This window comes from Amphiura filiformis, chromosome 5 (assembly GCF_039555335.1).
Source record: "Amphiura filiformis chromosome 5, Afil_fr2py, whole genome shotgun sequence".
Lineage (NCBI taxonomy): Eukaryota > Metazoa > Echinodermata > Ophiuroidea > Amphilepidida > Amphiuridae > Amphiura > Amphiura filiformis.
The window spans coordinates 21,441,725-21,454,963 of NC_092632.1; the positions used below are offsets into that span (position 1 = coordinate 21,441,725).

General features: G+C 36.8%; 7 non-coding genes across 7 annotated transcripts; all 7 read right to left on the reverse strand.

Annotated features, from left to right (window-relative positions):
• Positions 1–157: 157 nt before the first annotated feature.
• Positions 158–348, reverse strand: LOC140153844 (U2 spliceosomal RNA). The gene has a single exon (XR_011859187.1). It is a non-coding gene; the product is annotated as a U2 spliceosomal RNA (small nuclear RNA).
• A 1,831-nt stretch (positions 349–2,179) lies between these two features.
• LOC140153833 (U2 spliceosomal RNA) lies at positions 2,180–2,371 on the reverse strand. The gene has a single exon (XR_011859177.1). It is a non-coding gene; the product is annotated as a U2 spliceosomal RNA (small nuclear RNA).
• A 1,831-nt stretch (positions 2,372–4,202) lies between these two features.
• On the reverse strand, positions 4,203–4,394 carry LOC140153834 (U2 spliceosomal RNA). The gene has a single exon (XR_011859178.1). It is a non-coding gene; the product is annotated as a U2 spliceosomal RNA (small nuclear RNA).
• Positions 4,395–6,238: 1,844 nt separating this feature from the next.
• On the reverse strand, positions 6,239–6,430 carry LOC140153835 (U2 spliceosomal RNA). The gene has a single exon (XR_011859179.1). It is a non-coding gene; the product is annotated as a U2 spliceosomal RNA (small nuclear RNA).
• A 1,831-nt stretch (positions 6,431–8,261) lies between these two features.
• LOC140153846 (U2 spliceosomal RNA) lies at positions 8,262–8,452 on the reverse strand. Its single transcript, XR_011859189.1, has one exon. It is a non-coding gene; the product is annotated as a U2 spliceosomal RNA (small nuclear RNA).
• A 1,830-nt stretch (positions 8,453–10,282) lies between these two features.
• Positions 10,283–10,474, reverse strand: LOC140153832 (U2 spliceosomal RNA). The gene has a single exon (XR_011859176.1). It is a non-coding gene; the product is annotated as a U2 spliceosomal RNA (small nuclear RNA).
• Positions 10,475–12,301: 1,827 nt separating this feature from the next.
• Positions 12,302–12,493, reverse strand: LOC140153836 (U2 spliceosomal RNA). The gene has a single exon (XR_011859180.1). It is a non-coding gene; the product is annotated as a U2 spliceosomal RNA (small nuclear RNA).
• Positions 12,494–13,239: the final 746 nt, after the last annotated feature.

Here is a 13,239-nt window from a genome sequence, read left to right on the forward strand (position 1 = left end):
TGTGAATTATTTACTGTGTAGTAATTTTATCAGGACGCAAATGCTATCATTCTATCTTCACTGAGTAGAAAGCAAATGACTATGAAATGTATTCATCCGGTATTCGTAAACTTCTGTTTTCTTGGCAAGTTCTACTTTTGTATTTTTATATCCCCTGGTGGGGTGGGCCGATCCCGGAGGTAGTGCAATACCGGCCAACCCGTGGCCAGGACGGAGCAAGCTCCTATTCCATGGCCCAAGTTCAAAAATCAGTTTAATATACAAGTCCCTCAATGAGGGACGTTTCAGATATTAAGCTGAAAAGAACAGATACTACACATGATCTTAGCCAAAAGGCCGAGAAGCGATAACGTTAAAGAGGCCCGATTTGCTAGACCTCAGGGTAAGTTTCTTTATTCCACGGTGTCAAACTTTCCAACGTCACATCGACGTGGCTGTTGCATAGCCGGCCGTTGCACTCAAAAAGGAAAATGAACAATGCAGACACTCTATTCGGGATATTAGCGCACGGTATCGAACTTAATATTTGTTTTTACCGCAACCTATATTTTCAATCTTTTTTATGTACCAGCGGAATGCGGTTAAGAATTGTTATTCGGTTAAAATAGTCCGCAAGTTAGTTGACCTATTTTCAATTAAAATTGGCATATTTTCAGCTCATACGGTGTTTATTCAGAATAATTCAAATGTTGTATCTGCATGTTTGAGCTTTTCTCCCCGTGTCGTAAATGCGAACTTTATTTTATTCATAATAGATATAGAAAACAACAACAACGTGAATTTATAATTAAACCAAAACAAAATATCGCAACACTTGAAATTTTAATTCGATCCATAGAAGATAACACACCAGTAACATGATTGATAAAATATCGATTTATCTCAGTCAGCAGACAAAAACGACAACCAACAGGCATTTAAATTTGAGCTATCTGCAGTTGATAGCAAAAACACACGAATTGAACACACACAAAATAAATTAAAACAGACAGAGAAATGTAAACGCTTTATTTCAACGTTTGTTCCAGCGTCATGCGATATTCCGTTCTTGAGATATTTCGATTTTAATATTCCCCATGTAACTCAATGCAGGAGCTTTATAGACACCGGTACCAGAATCGAGCAAATTACGGCATGTCTTGCGACATTTTCTTTTGGTAAAAAGTTATGGTAGGTTCGTGTTTTACTATCTTCTGAAGATAGCTTAAATTAAATTGATGGTGTAATTTTGGTCTCCGTAGTGCTATCTTCTGAAGATCAAGTTAAATTATTCAAGCAGTTAGGCCTAGCCTGCAGAGTGCCGTGACATTATTTTGAACGCGAACGTCATAAGCGTAACGGACGCGCGCCTAACGCGTGGTATCAAATTCGCGCGTTGTTGTTTACGCAATCGCTCGCGACATTCGATATATCTACGCAATCGCTCGCGAAACTGATTCGATATATCTTCTTAAAATAAACATTTGAAAGCAGTCAGTAAATAAACAAGTTGAAAACGCAAGTCTCCACTGCTTGGAATTTTAATTTGATCTTTAGCACATGTAGCACGACCGTGTAGGCCTAATTCGATTCTATAATATAAATCTATCCCGTTCATCAGTAGACAAAAATTACAACATAATCCTGTATTTTATTTGAGCTATCTTCAGTAAATAAGAAAGAAAACAAATGAATTTAAAATTAAACTAAAACAAAAAGTTCGCAACACTTAAAATTTCGATTTGATTTTCAGTAGCACCAGTAGGCCTAATTCGATTCTAGAATATCCCAGAACGCGTGTTCGGAAAAAACTCTTTTGGGATTATTTTGATGAAAATTTGGGCCTCATCTCGATTCTTTCTTTTTTTTAACACATAATTCGGCGTTTTCAAATTTTCAAGATTTCCAATTTAAATATTCAAAGTTGGCTGTTGAAAACTGTTTCGGAGATGCTATCTTGAGTAGATAGCAAAAACACAAGCAAACATCAAACGGCAAAATAATACCAAAGGTCTTTCCTAACACGCCTTCTGCTAAATGTGTGAATTATTTACTGTGTAGTAATTTTATCAGGACGCAAATGCTATCATTCTATCTTCACTGAGTAGAAAGCAAATGACTATGAAATGTATTCATCCGGTATTCGTAAACTTCTGTTTTCTTGGCAAGTTCTACTTTTGTATTTTTTATATCCCCTGGTGGGGAGTGGGCCGATCCCGGAGGTAGTGCAATACCGGGCCAACCCGTGGCCAGGACGGAGCAAGCTCCTATTCCATGGCCCAAGTTCAAAAATCAGTTTAATATACAAGTCCCTCAATGAGGGACGTTTCAGATATTAAGCTGAAAAGAACAGATACTACACATGATCTTAGCCAAAAGGCCGAGAAGCGATAACGTTAAAGAGGCCCGATTTGCTAGACCTCAGGGTAAGTTTCTTTATTCCACGGTGTCAAACTTTCCAACGTCACATCGACGTGGCTGTTGCATAGCCGGCCGTTGCACTCAAAAAGGAAAATGAACAATGCAGACACTCTATTCGGGATATTAGCGCACGGTATCGAACTTAATATTTGTTTTTACCGCAACCTATATTTTCAATCTTTTTATGTACCAGCGGAATGCGGTTAAGAATTGTTATTCGGTTAAAATAGTCCGCAAGTTAGTTGACCTATTTTCAATTAAAATTGGCATATTTTCAGCTCATACGGTGTTTATTCAGAATAATTCAAATGTTGTATCTGCATGTTTGAGCTTTTCTCCCCGTGTCGTAAATGCGAACTTTATTTTTATTCATAATAGATATAGAAAACAACAACAACGTGAATTTATAATTAAACCAAAACAAAATATCGCAACACTTGAAATTTTAATTCGATCCATAGAAGATAACACACCAGTAACATGATTGATAAAATATCGATTTATCTCAGTCAGCAGACAAAAACGACAACCAACAGGCATTTAAATTTGAGCTATCTGCAGTTGATAGCAAAAACACACGAATTGAACACACACAAAATAAATTAAAACAGACAGAGAAATGTAAACGCTTTATTTCAACGTTTGTTCCAGCGTCATGCGATATTCCGTTCTTGAGATATTTCGATTTTAATATTCCCCATGTAACTCAATGCAGGAGCTTTATAGACACCGGTACCAGAATCGAGCAAATTACGGCATGTCTTGCGACATTTTCTTTTGGTAAAAAGTTATGGTAGGTTCGTGTTTTACTATCTTCTGAAGATAGCTTAAATTAAATTGATGGTGTAATTTTGGTCTCCGTAGTGCTATCTTCTGAAGATCAAGTTAAATTATTCAAGCAGTTAGGCCTAGCCTGCAGAGTGCCGTGACATTATTTTGAACGCGAACGTCATAAGCGTAACGGACGCGCGCCTAACGCGTGGTATCAAATTCGCGCGTTGTTGTTTACGCAATCGCTCGCGACATTCGATATATCTACGCAATCGCTCGCGAAACTGATTCGATATATCTTCTTAAAATAAACATTTGAAAGCAGTCAGTAAATAAACAAGTTGAAAACGCAAGTCTCCACTGCTTGGAATTTTAATTTGATCTTTAGCACATGTAGCACGACCGTGTAGGCCTAATTCGATTCTATAATATAAATCTATCCCGTTCATCAGTAGACAAAAATTACAACATAATCCTGTATTTTATTTGAGCTATCTTCAGTAAATAAGAAAGAAAACAAATGAATTTAAAATTAAACTAAAACAAAAAGTTCGCAACACTTAAAATTTCGATTTGATTTTCAGTAGCACCAGTAGGCCTAATTCGATTCTAGAATATCCCAGAACGCGTGTTCGGAAAAAACTCTTTTGGGATTATTTTGATGAAAATTTGGGCCTCATCTCGATTCTTTCTTTTTTTCAACACATAATTCGGCGTTTTCAAATTTTCAAGATTTCCAATTTAAATATTCAAAGTTGGCTGTTGAAAACTGTTTCGGAGATGCTATCTTGAGTAGATAGCAAAAACACAAGCAAACATCAAACGGCAAAATAATACCAAAGGTCTTTCCTAACACGCCTTCTGCTAAATGTGTGAATTATTTACTGTGTAGTAATTTTATCAGGACGCAAATGCTATCATTCTATCTTCACTGAGTAGAAAGCAAATGACTATGAAATGTATTCATCCGGTATTCGTAAACTTCTGTTTTCTTGGCAAGTTCTACTTTTGTATTTTTTATATCCCCTGGTGGGGAGTGGGCCGATCCCGGAGGTAGTGCAATACCGGGCCAACCCGTGGCCAGGACGGAGCAAGCTCCTATTCCATGGCCCAAGTTCAAAAATCAGTTTAATATACAAGTCCCTCAATGAGGGACGTTTCAGATATTAAGCTGAAAAGAACAGATACTACACATGATCTTAGCCAAAAGGCCGAGAAGCGATAACGTTAAAGAGGCCCGATTTGCTAGACCTCAGGGTAAGTTTCTTTATTCCACGGTGTCAAACTTTCCAACGTCACATCGACGTGGCTGTTGCATAGCCGGCCGTTGCACTCAAAAAGGAAAATGAACAATGCAGACACTCTATTCGGGATATTAGCGCACGGTATCGAACTTAATATTTGTTTTTACCGCAACCTATATTTTCAATCTTTTTTATGTACCAGCGGAATGCGGTTAAGAATTGTTATTCGGTTAAAATAGTCCGCAAGTTAGTTGACCTATTTTCAATTAAAATTGGCATATTTTCAGCTCATACGGTGTTTATTCAGAATAATTCAAATGTTGTATCTGCATGTTTGAGCTTTTCTCCCCGTGTCGTAAATGCGAACTTTATTTTTATTCATAATAGATATAGAAAACAACAACAACGTGAATTTATAATTAAACCAAAACAAAATATCGCAACACTTGAAATTTTAATTCGATCCATAGAAGATAACACACCAGTAACATGATTGATAAAATATCGATTTATCTCAGTCAGCAGACAAAAACGACAACCAACAGGCATTTAAATTTGAGCTATCTGCAGTTGATAGCAAAAACACACGAATTGAACACACACAAAATAAATTAAAACAGACAGAGAAATGTAAACGCTTTATTTCAACGTTTGTTCCAGCGTCATGCGATATTCCGTTCTTGAGATATTTCGATTTTAATATTCCCCATGTAACTCAATGCAGGAGCTTTATAGACACCGGTACCAGAATCGAGCAAATTACGGCATGTCTTGCGACATTTTCTTTTGGTAAAAAGTTATGGTAGGTTCGTGTTTTACTATCTTCTGAAGATAGCTTAAATTAAATTGATGGTGTAATTTTGGTCTCCGTAGTGCTATCTTCTGAAGATCAAGTTAAATTATTCAAGCAGTTAGGCCTAGCCTGCAGAGTGCCGTGACATTATTTTGAACGCGAACGTCATAAGCGTAACGGACGCGCGCCTAACGCGTGGTATCAAATTCGCGCGTTGTTGTTTACGCAATCGCTCGCGACATTCGATATATCTACGCAATCGCTCGCGAAACTGATTCGATATATCTTCTTAAAATAAACATTTGAAAGCAGTCAGTAAATAAACAAGTTGAAAACGCAAGTCTCCACTGCTTGGAATTTTAATTTGATCTTTAGCACATGTAGCACGACCGTGTAGGCCTACCGTGTAGGCCTAATTCGATTCTATAATATAAATCTATCCCGTTCATCAGTAGACAAAAATTACAACATAATCCTGTATTTTATTTGAGCTATCTTCAGTAAATAAGAAAGAAAACAAATGAATTTAAAATTAAACTAAAACAAAAAGTTCGCAACACTTAAAATTTCGATTTGATTTTCAGTAGCACCAGTAGGCCTAATTCGATTCTAGAATATCCCAGAACGCGTGTTCGGAAAAAACTCTTTTGGGATTATTTTGATGAAAATTTGGGCCTCATCTCGATTCTTTCTTTTTTCAACACATAATTCGGCGTTTTCAAATTTTCAAGATTTCCAATTTAAATATTCAAAGTTGGCTGTTGAAAACTGTTTCGGAGATGCTATCTTGAGTAGATAGCAAAAACACAAGCAAACATCAAACGGCAAAATAATACCAAAGGTCTTTCCTAACACGCCTTCTGCTAAATGTGTGAATTATTTACTGTGTAGTAATTTTATCAGGACGCAAATGCTATCATTCTATCTTCACTGAGTAGAAAGCAAATGACTATGAAATGTATTCATCCGGTATTCGTAAACTTCTGTTTTCTTGGCAAGTTCTACTTTTGTATTTTTTATATCCCCTGGTGGGGAGTGGGCCGATCCCGGAGGTAGTGCAATACCGGGCCAACCCGTGGCCAGGACGGAGCAAGCTCCTATTCCATGGCCCAAGTTCAAAAATCAGTTTAATATACAAGTCCCTCAATGAGGGACGTTTCAGATATTAAGCTGAAAAGAACAGATACTACACATGATCTTAGCCAAAAGGCCGAGAAGCGATAACGTTAAAGAGGCCCGATTTGCTAGACCTCAGGGTAAGTTTCTTTATTCCACGGTGTCAAACTTTCCAACGTCACATCGACGTGGCTGTTGCATAGCCGGCCGTTGCACTCAAAAAGGAAAATGAACAATGCAGACACTCTATTCGGGATATTAGCGCACGGTATCGAACTTAATATTTTTTTTACCGCAACCTATATTTTCAATCTTTTTTATGTACCAGCGGAATGCGGTTAAGAATTGTTATTCGGTTAAAATAGTCCGCAAGTTAGTTGACCTATTTTCAATTAAAATTGGCATATTTTCAGCTCATACGGTGTTTATTCAGAATAATTCAAATGTTGTATCTGCATGTTTGAGCTTTTCTCCCCGTGTCGTAAATGCGAACTTTATTTTTATTCATAATAGATATAGAAAACAACAACAACGTGAATTTATAATTAAACCAAAACAAAATATCGCAACACTTGAAATTTTAATTCGATCCATAGAAGATAACACACCAGTAACATGATTGATAAAATATCGATTTATCTCAGTCAGCAGACAAAAACGACAACCAACAGGCATTTAAATTTGAGCTATCTGCAGTTGATAGCAAAAACACACGAATTGAACACACACAAAATAAATTAAAACAGACAGAGAAATGTAAACGCTTTATTTCAACGTTTGTTCCAGCGTCATGCGATATTCCGTTCTTGAGATATTTCGATTTTAATATTCCCCATGTAACTCAATGCAGGAGCTTTATAGACACCGGTACCAGAATCGAGCAAATTACGGCATGTCTTGCGACATTTTCTTTTGGTAAAAAGTTATGGTAGGTTCGTGTTTTACTATCTTCTGAAGATAGCTTAAATTAAATTGATGGTGTAATTTTGGTCTCCGTAGTGCTATCTTCTGAAGATCAAGTTAAATTATTCAAGCAGTTAGGCCTAGCCTGCAGAGTGCCGTGACATTATTTTGAACGCGAACGTCATAAGCGTAACGGACGCGCGCCTAACGCGTGGTATCAAATTCGCGCGTTGTTGTTTACGCAATCGCTCGCGACATTCGATATATCTACGCAATCGCTCGCGAAACTGATTCGATATATCTTCTTAAAATAAACATTTGAAAGCAGTCAGTAAATAAACAAGTTGAAAACGCAAGTCTCCACTGCTTGGAATTTTAATTTGATCTTTAGCACATGTAGCACGACCGTGTAGGCCTAATTCGATTCTATAATATAAATCTATCCCGTTCATCAGTAGACAAAAATTACAACATAATCCTGTATTTTATTTGAGCTATCTTCAGTAAATAAGAAAGAAAACAAATGAATTTAAAATTAAACTAAAACAAAAAGTTCGCAACACTTAAAATTTCGATTTGATTTTCAGTAGCACCAGTAGGCCTAATTCGATTCTAGAATATCCCAGAACGCGTGTTCGGAAAAAACTCTTTTGGGATTATTTTGATGAAAATTTGGGCCTCATCTCGATTCTTTCTTTTTTTTTTTTTTTAATTCGGCGTTTTCAAATTTTCAAGATTTCCAATTTAAATATTCAAAGTTGGCTGTTGAAAACTGTTTCGGAGATGCTATCTTGAGTAGATAGCAAAAACACAAGCAAACATCAAACGGCAAAATAATACCAAAGGTCTTTCCTAACACGCCTTCTGCTAAATGTGTGAATTATTTACTGTGTAGTAATTTTATCAGGACGCAAATGCTATCATTCTATCTTCACTGAGTAGAAAGCAAATGACTATGAAATGTATTCATCCGGTATTCGTAAACTTCTGTTTTCTTGGCAAGTTCTACTTTTGTATTTTTTATATCCCCTGGTGGGGAGTGGGCCGATCCCGGAGGTAGTGCAATACCGGCCAACCCGTGGCCAGGACGGAGCAAGCTCCTATTCCATGGCCCAAGTTCAAAAATCAGTTTAATATACAAGTCCCTCAATGAGGGACGTTTCAGATATTAAGCTGAAAAGAACAGATACTACACATGATCTTAGCCAAAAGGCCGAGAAGCGATAACGTTAAAGAGGCCCGATTTGCTAGACCTCAGGGTAAGTTTCTTTATTCCACGGTGTCAAACTTTCCAACGTCACATCGACGTGGCTGTTGCATAGCCGGCCGTTGCACTCAAAAAGGAAAATGAACAATGCAGACACTCTATTCGGGATATTAGCGCACGGTATCGAACTTAATATTTGTTTTTACCGCAACCTATATTTTCAATCTTTTTTATGTACCAGCGGAATGCGGTTAAGAATTGTTATTCGGTTAAAATAGTCCGCAAGTTAGTTGACCTATTTTCAATTAAAATTGGCATATTTTCAGCTCATACGGTGTTTATTCAGAATAATTCAAATGTTGTATCTGCATGTTTGAGCTTTTCTCCCCGTGTCGTAAATGCGAACTTTATTTTTATTCATAATAGATATAGAAAACAACAACAACGTGAATTTATAATTAAACCAAAACAAAATATCGCAACACTTGAAATTTTAATTCGATCCATAGAAGATAACACACCAGTAACATGATTGATAAAATATCGATTTATCTCAGTCAGCAGACAAAAACGACAACCAACAGGCATTTAAATTTGAGCTATCTGCAGTTGATAGCAAAAACACACGAATTGAACACACACAAAATAAATTAAAACAGACAGAGAAATGTAAACGCTTTATTTCAACGTTTGTTCCAGCGTCATGCGATATTCCGTTCTTGAGATATTTCGATTTTAATATTCCCCATGTAACTCAATGCAGGAGCTTTATAGACACCGGTACCAGAATCGAGCAAATTACGGCATGTCTTGCGACATTTTCTTTTGGTAAAAAGTTATGGTAGGTTCGTGTTTTACTATCTTCTGAAGATAGCTTAAATTAAATTGATGGTGTAATTTTGGTCTCCGTAGTGCTATCTTCTGAAGATCAAGTTAAATTATTCAAGCAGTTAGGCCTAGCCTGCAGAGTGCCGTGACATTATTTTGAACGCGAACGTCATAAGCGTAACGGACGCGCGCCTAACGCGTGGTATCAAATTCGCGCGTTGTTGTTTACGCAATCGCTCGCGACATTCGATATATCTACGCAATCGCTCGCGAAACTGATTCGATATATCTTCTTAAAATAAACATTTGAAAGCAGTCAGTAAATAAACAAGTTGAAAACGCAAGTCTCCACTGCTTGGAATTTTAATTTGATCTTTAGCACATGTAGCACGACCGTGTAGGCCTAATTCGATTCTATAATATAAATCTATCCCGTTCATCAGTAGACAAAAATTACAACATAATCCTGTATTTTATTTGAGCTATCTTCAGTAAATAAGAAAGAAAACAAATGAATTTAAAATTAAACTAAAACAAAAAGTTCGCAACACTTAAAATTTCGATTTGATTTTCAGTAGCACCAGTAGGCCTAATTCGATTCTAGAATATCCCAGAACGCGTGTTCGGAAAAAACTCTTTTGGGATTATTTTGATGAAAATTTGGGCCTCATCTCGATTCTTTCTTTTTTTCAACACATAATTCGGCGTTTTCAAATTTTCAAGATTTCCAATTTAAATATTCAAAGTTGGCTGTTGAAAACTGTTTCGGAGATGCTATCTTGAGTAGATAGCAAAAACACAAGCAAACATCAAACGGCAAAATAATACCAAAGGTCTTTCCTAACACGCCTTCTGCTAAATGTGTGAATTATTTACTGTGTAGTAATTTTATCAGGACGCAAATGCTATCATTCTATCTTCACTGAGTAGAAAGCAAATGACTATGAAATGTATTCATCCGGTATTCGTAAACTTCTGTTTTCTTGGCAAGTTCTACTTTTGTATTTTTTATATCCCCTGGTGGGGTGGGCCGATCCCGGAGGTAGTGCAATACCGGGCCAACCCGTGGCCAGGACGGAGCAAGCTCCTATTCCATGGCCCAAGTTCAAAAATCAGTTTAATATACAAGTCCCTCAATGAGGGACGTTTCAGATATTAAGCTGAAAAGAACAGATACTACACATGATCTTAGCCAAAAGGCCGAGAAGCGATAACGTTAAAGAGGCCCGATTTGCTAGACCTCAGGGTAAGTTTCTTTATTCCACGGTGTCAAACTTTCCAACGTCACATCGACGTGGCTGTTGCATAGCCGGCCGTTGCACTCAAAAAGGAAAATGAACAATGCAGACACTCTATTCGGGATATTAGCGCACGGTATCGAACTTAATATTTGTTTTTACCGCAACCTATATTTTCAATCTTTTTATGTACCAGCGGAATGCGGTTAAGAATTGTTATTCGGTTAAAATAGTCCGCAAGTTAGTTGACCTATTTTCAATTAAAATTGGCATATTTTCAGCTCATACGGTGTTTATTCAGAATAATTCAAATGTTGTATCTGCATGTTTGAGCTTTTCTCCCCGTGTCGTAAATGCGAACTTTATTTTTATTCATAATAGATATAGAAAACAACAACAACGTGAATTTATAATTAAACCAAAACAAAATATCGCAACACTTGAAATTTTAATTCGATCCATAGAAGATAACACACCAGTAACATGATTGATAAAATATCGATTTATCTCAGTCAGCAGACAAAAACGACAACCAACAGGCATTTAAATTTGAGCTATCTGCAGTTGATAGCAAAACACACGAATTGAACACACACAAAATAAATTAAAACAGACAGAGAATTGTAAACGCTTTATTTCAACGTTTGTTCCAGCGTCATGCGATATTCCGTTCTTGAGATATTTCGATTTTAATATTCCCCATGTAACTCAATGCAGGAGCTTTATAGACACCGGTACCAGAATCGAGCAAATTACGGCATGTCTTGCGACATTTTCTTTTGGTAAAAAGTTATGGTAGGTTCGTGTTTTACTATCTTCTGAAGATAGCTTAAATTAAATTGATGGTGTAATTTTGGTCTCCGTAGTGCTATCTTCTGAAGATCAAGTTAAATTATTCAAGCAGTTAGGCCTAGCCTGCAGAGTGCCGTGACATTATTTTGAACGCGAACGTCATAAGCGTAACGGACGCGCGCCTAACGCGTGGTATCAAATTCGCGCGTTGTTGTTTACGCAATCGCTCGCGACATTCGATATATCTACGCAATCGCTCGCGAAACTGATTCGATATATCTTCTTAAAATAAACATTTGAAAGCAGTCAGTAAATAAACAAGTTGAAAACGCAAGTCTCCACTGCTTGGAATTTTAATTTGATCTTTAGCACATGTAGCACGACCGTGTAGGCCTAATTCGATTCTATAATATAAATCTATCCCGTTCATCAGTAGACAAAAATTACAACATAATCCTGTATTTTATTTGAGCTATCTTCAGTAAATAAGAAAGAAAACAAATGAATTTAAAATTAAACTAAAACAAAAGTTCGCAACACTTAAAATTTCGATTTGATTTTCAGTAGCACCAGTAGGCCTAATTCGATTCTAGAATATCCCAGAACGCGTGTTCGGAAAAAACTCTTTTGGGATTATTTTGATGAAAATTTGGGCCTCATCTCGATTCTTTCTTTTTTTTTTTTTTAATTCGGCGTTTTCAAATTTTCAAGATTTCCAATTTAAATATTCAAAGTTGGCTGTTGAAAACTGTTTCGGAGATGCTATCTTGAGTAGATAGCAAAAACACAAGCAAACATCAAACGGCAAAATAATACCAAAGGTCTTTCCTAACACGCCTTCTGCTAAATGTGTGAATTATTTACTGTGTAGTAATTTTATCAGGACGCAAATGCTATCATTCTATCTTCACTGAGTAGAAAGCAAATGACTATGAAATGTATTCATCCGGTATTCGTAAACTTCTGTTTTCTTGGCAAGTTCTACTTTTGTATTTTTATATCCCCTGGTGGGGAGTGGGCCGATCCCGGAGGTAGTGCAATACCGGGCCAACCCGTGGCCAGGACGGAGCAAGCTCCTATTCCATGGCCCAAGTTCAAAAATCAGTTTAATATACAAGTCCCTCAATGAGGGACGTTTCAGATATTAAGCTGAAAAGAACAGATACTACACATGATCTTAGCCAAAAGGCCGAGAAGCGATAACGTTAAAGAGGCCCGATTTGCTAGACCTCAGGGTAAGTTTCTTTATTCCACGGTGTCAAACTTTCCAACGTCACATCGACGTGGCTGTTGCATAGCCGGCCGTTGCACTCAAAAAGGAAAATGAACAATGCAGACACTCTATTCGGGATATTAGCGCACGGTATCGAACTTAATATTTGTTTTTACCGCAACCTATATTTTCAATCTTTTTTATGTACCAGCGGAATGCGGTTAAGAATTGTTATTCGGTTAAAATAGTCCGCAAGTTAGTTGACCTATTTTCAATTAAAATTGGCATATTTTCAGCTCATACGGTGTTTATTCAGAATAATTCAAATGTTGTATCTGCATGTTTGAGCTTTTCTCCCCGTGTCGTAAATGCGAACTTTATTTTTATTCATAATAGATATAGAAAACAACAACAACGTGAATTTATAATTAAACCAAAACAAAATATCGCAACACTTGAAATTTTAATTCGATCCATAGAAGATAACACACCAGTAACATGATTGATAAAATATCGATTTATCTCAGTCAGCAGACAAAAACGACAACCAACAGGCATTTAAATTTGAGCTATCTGCAGTTGATAGCAAAAACACACGAATTGAACACACACAAAATAAATTAAAACAGACAGAGAAATGTAAACGCTTTATTTCAACGTTTGTTCCAGCGTCATGCGATATTCCGTTCTTGAGATATTTCGATTTTAATATTCCCCATGTAACTCAATGCAGG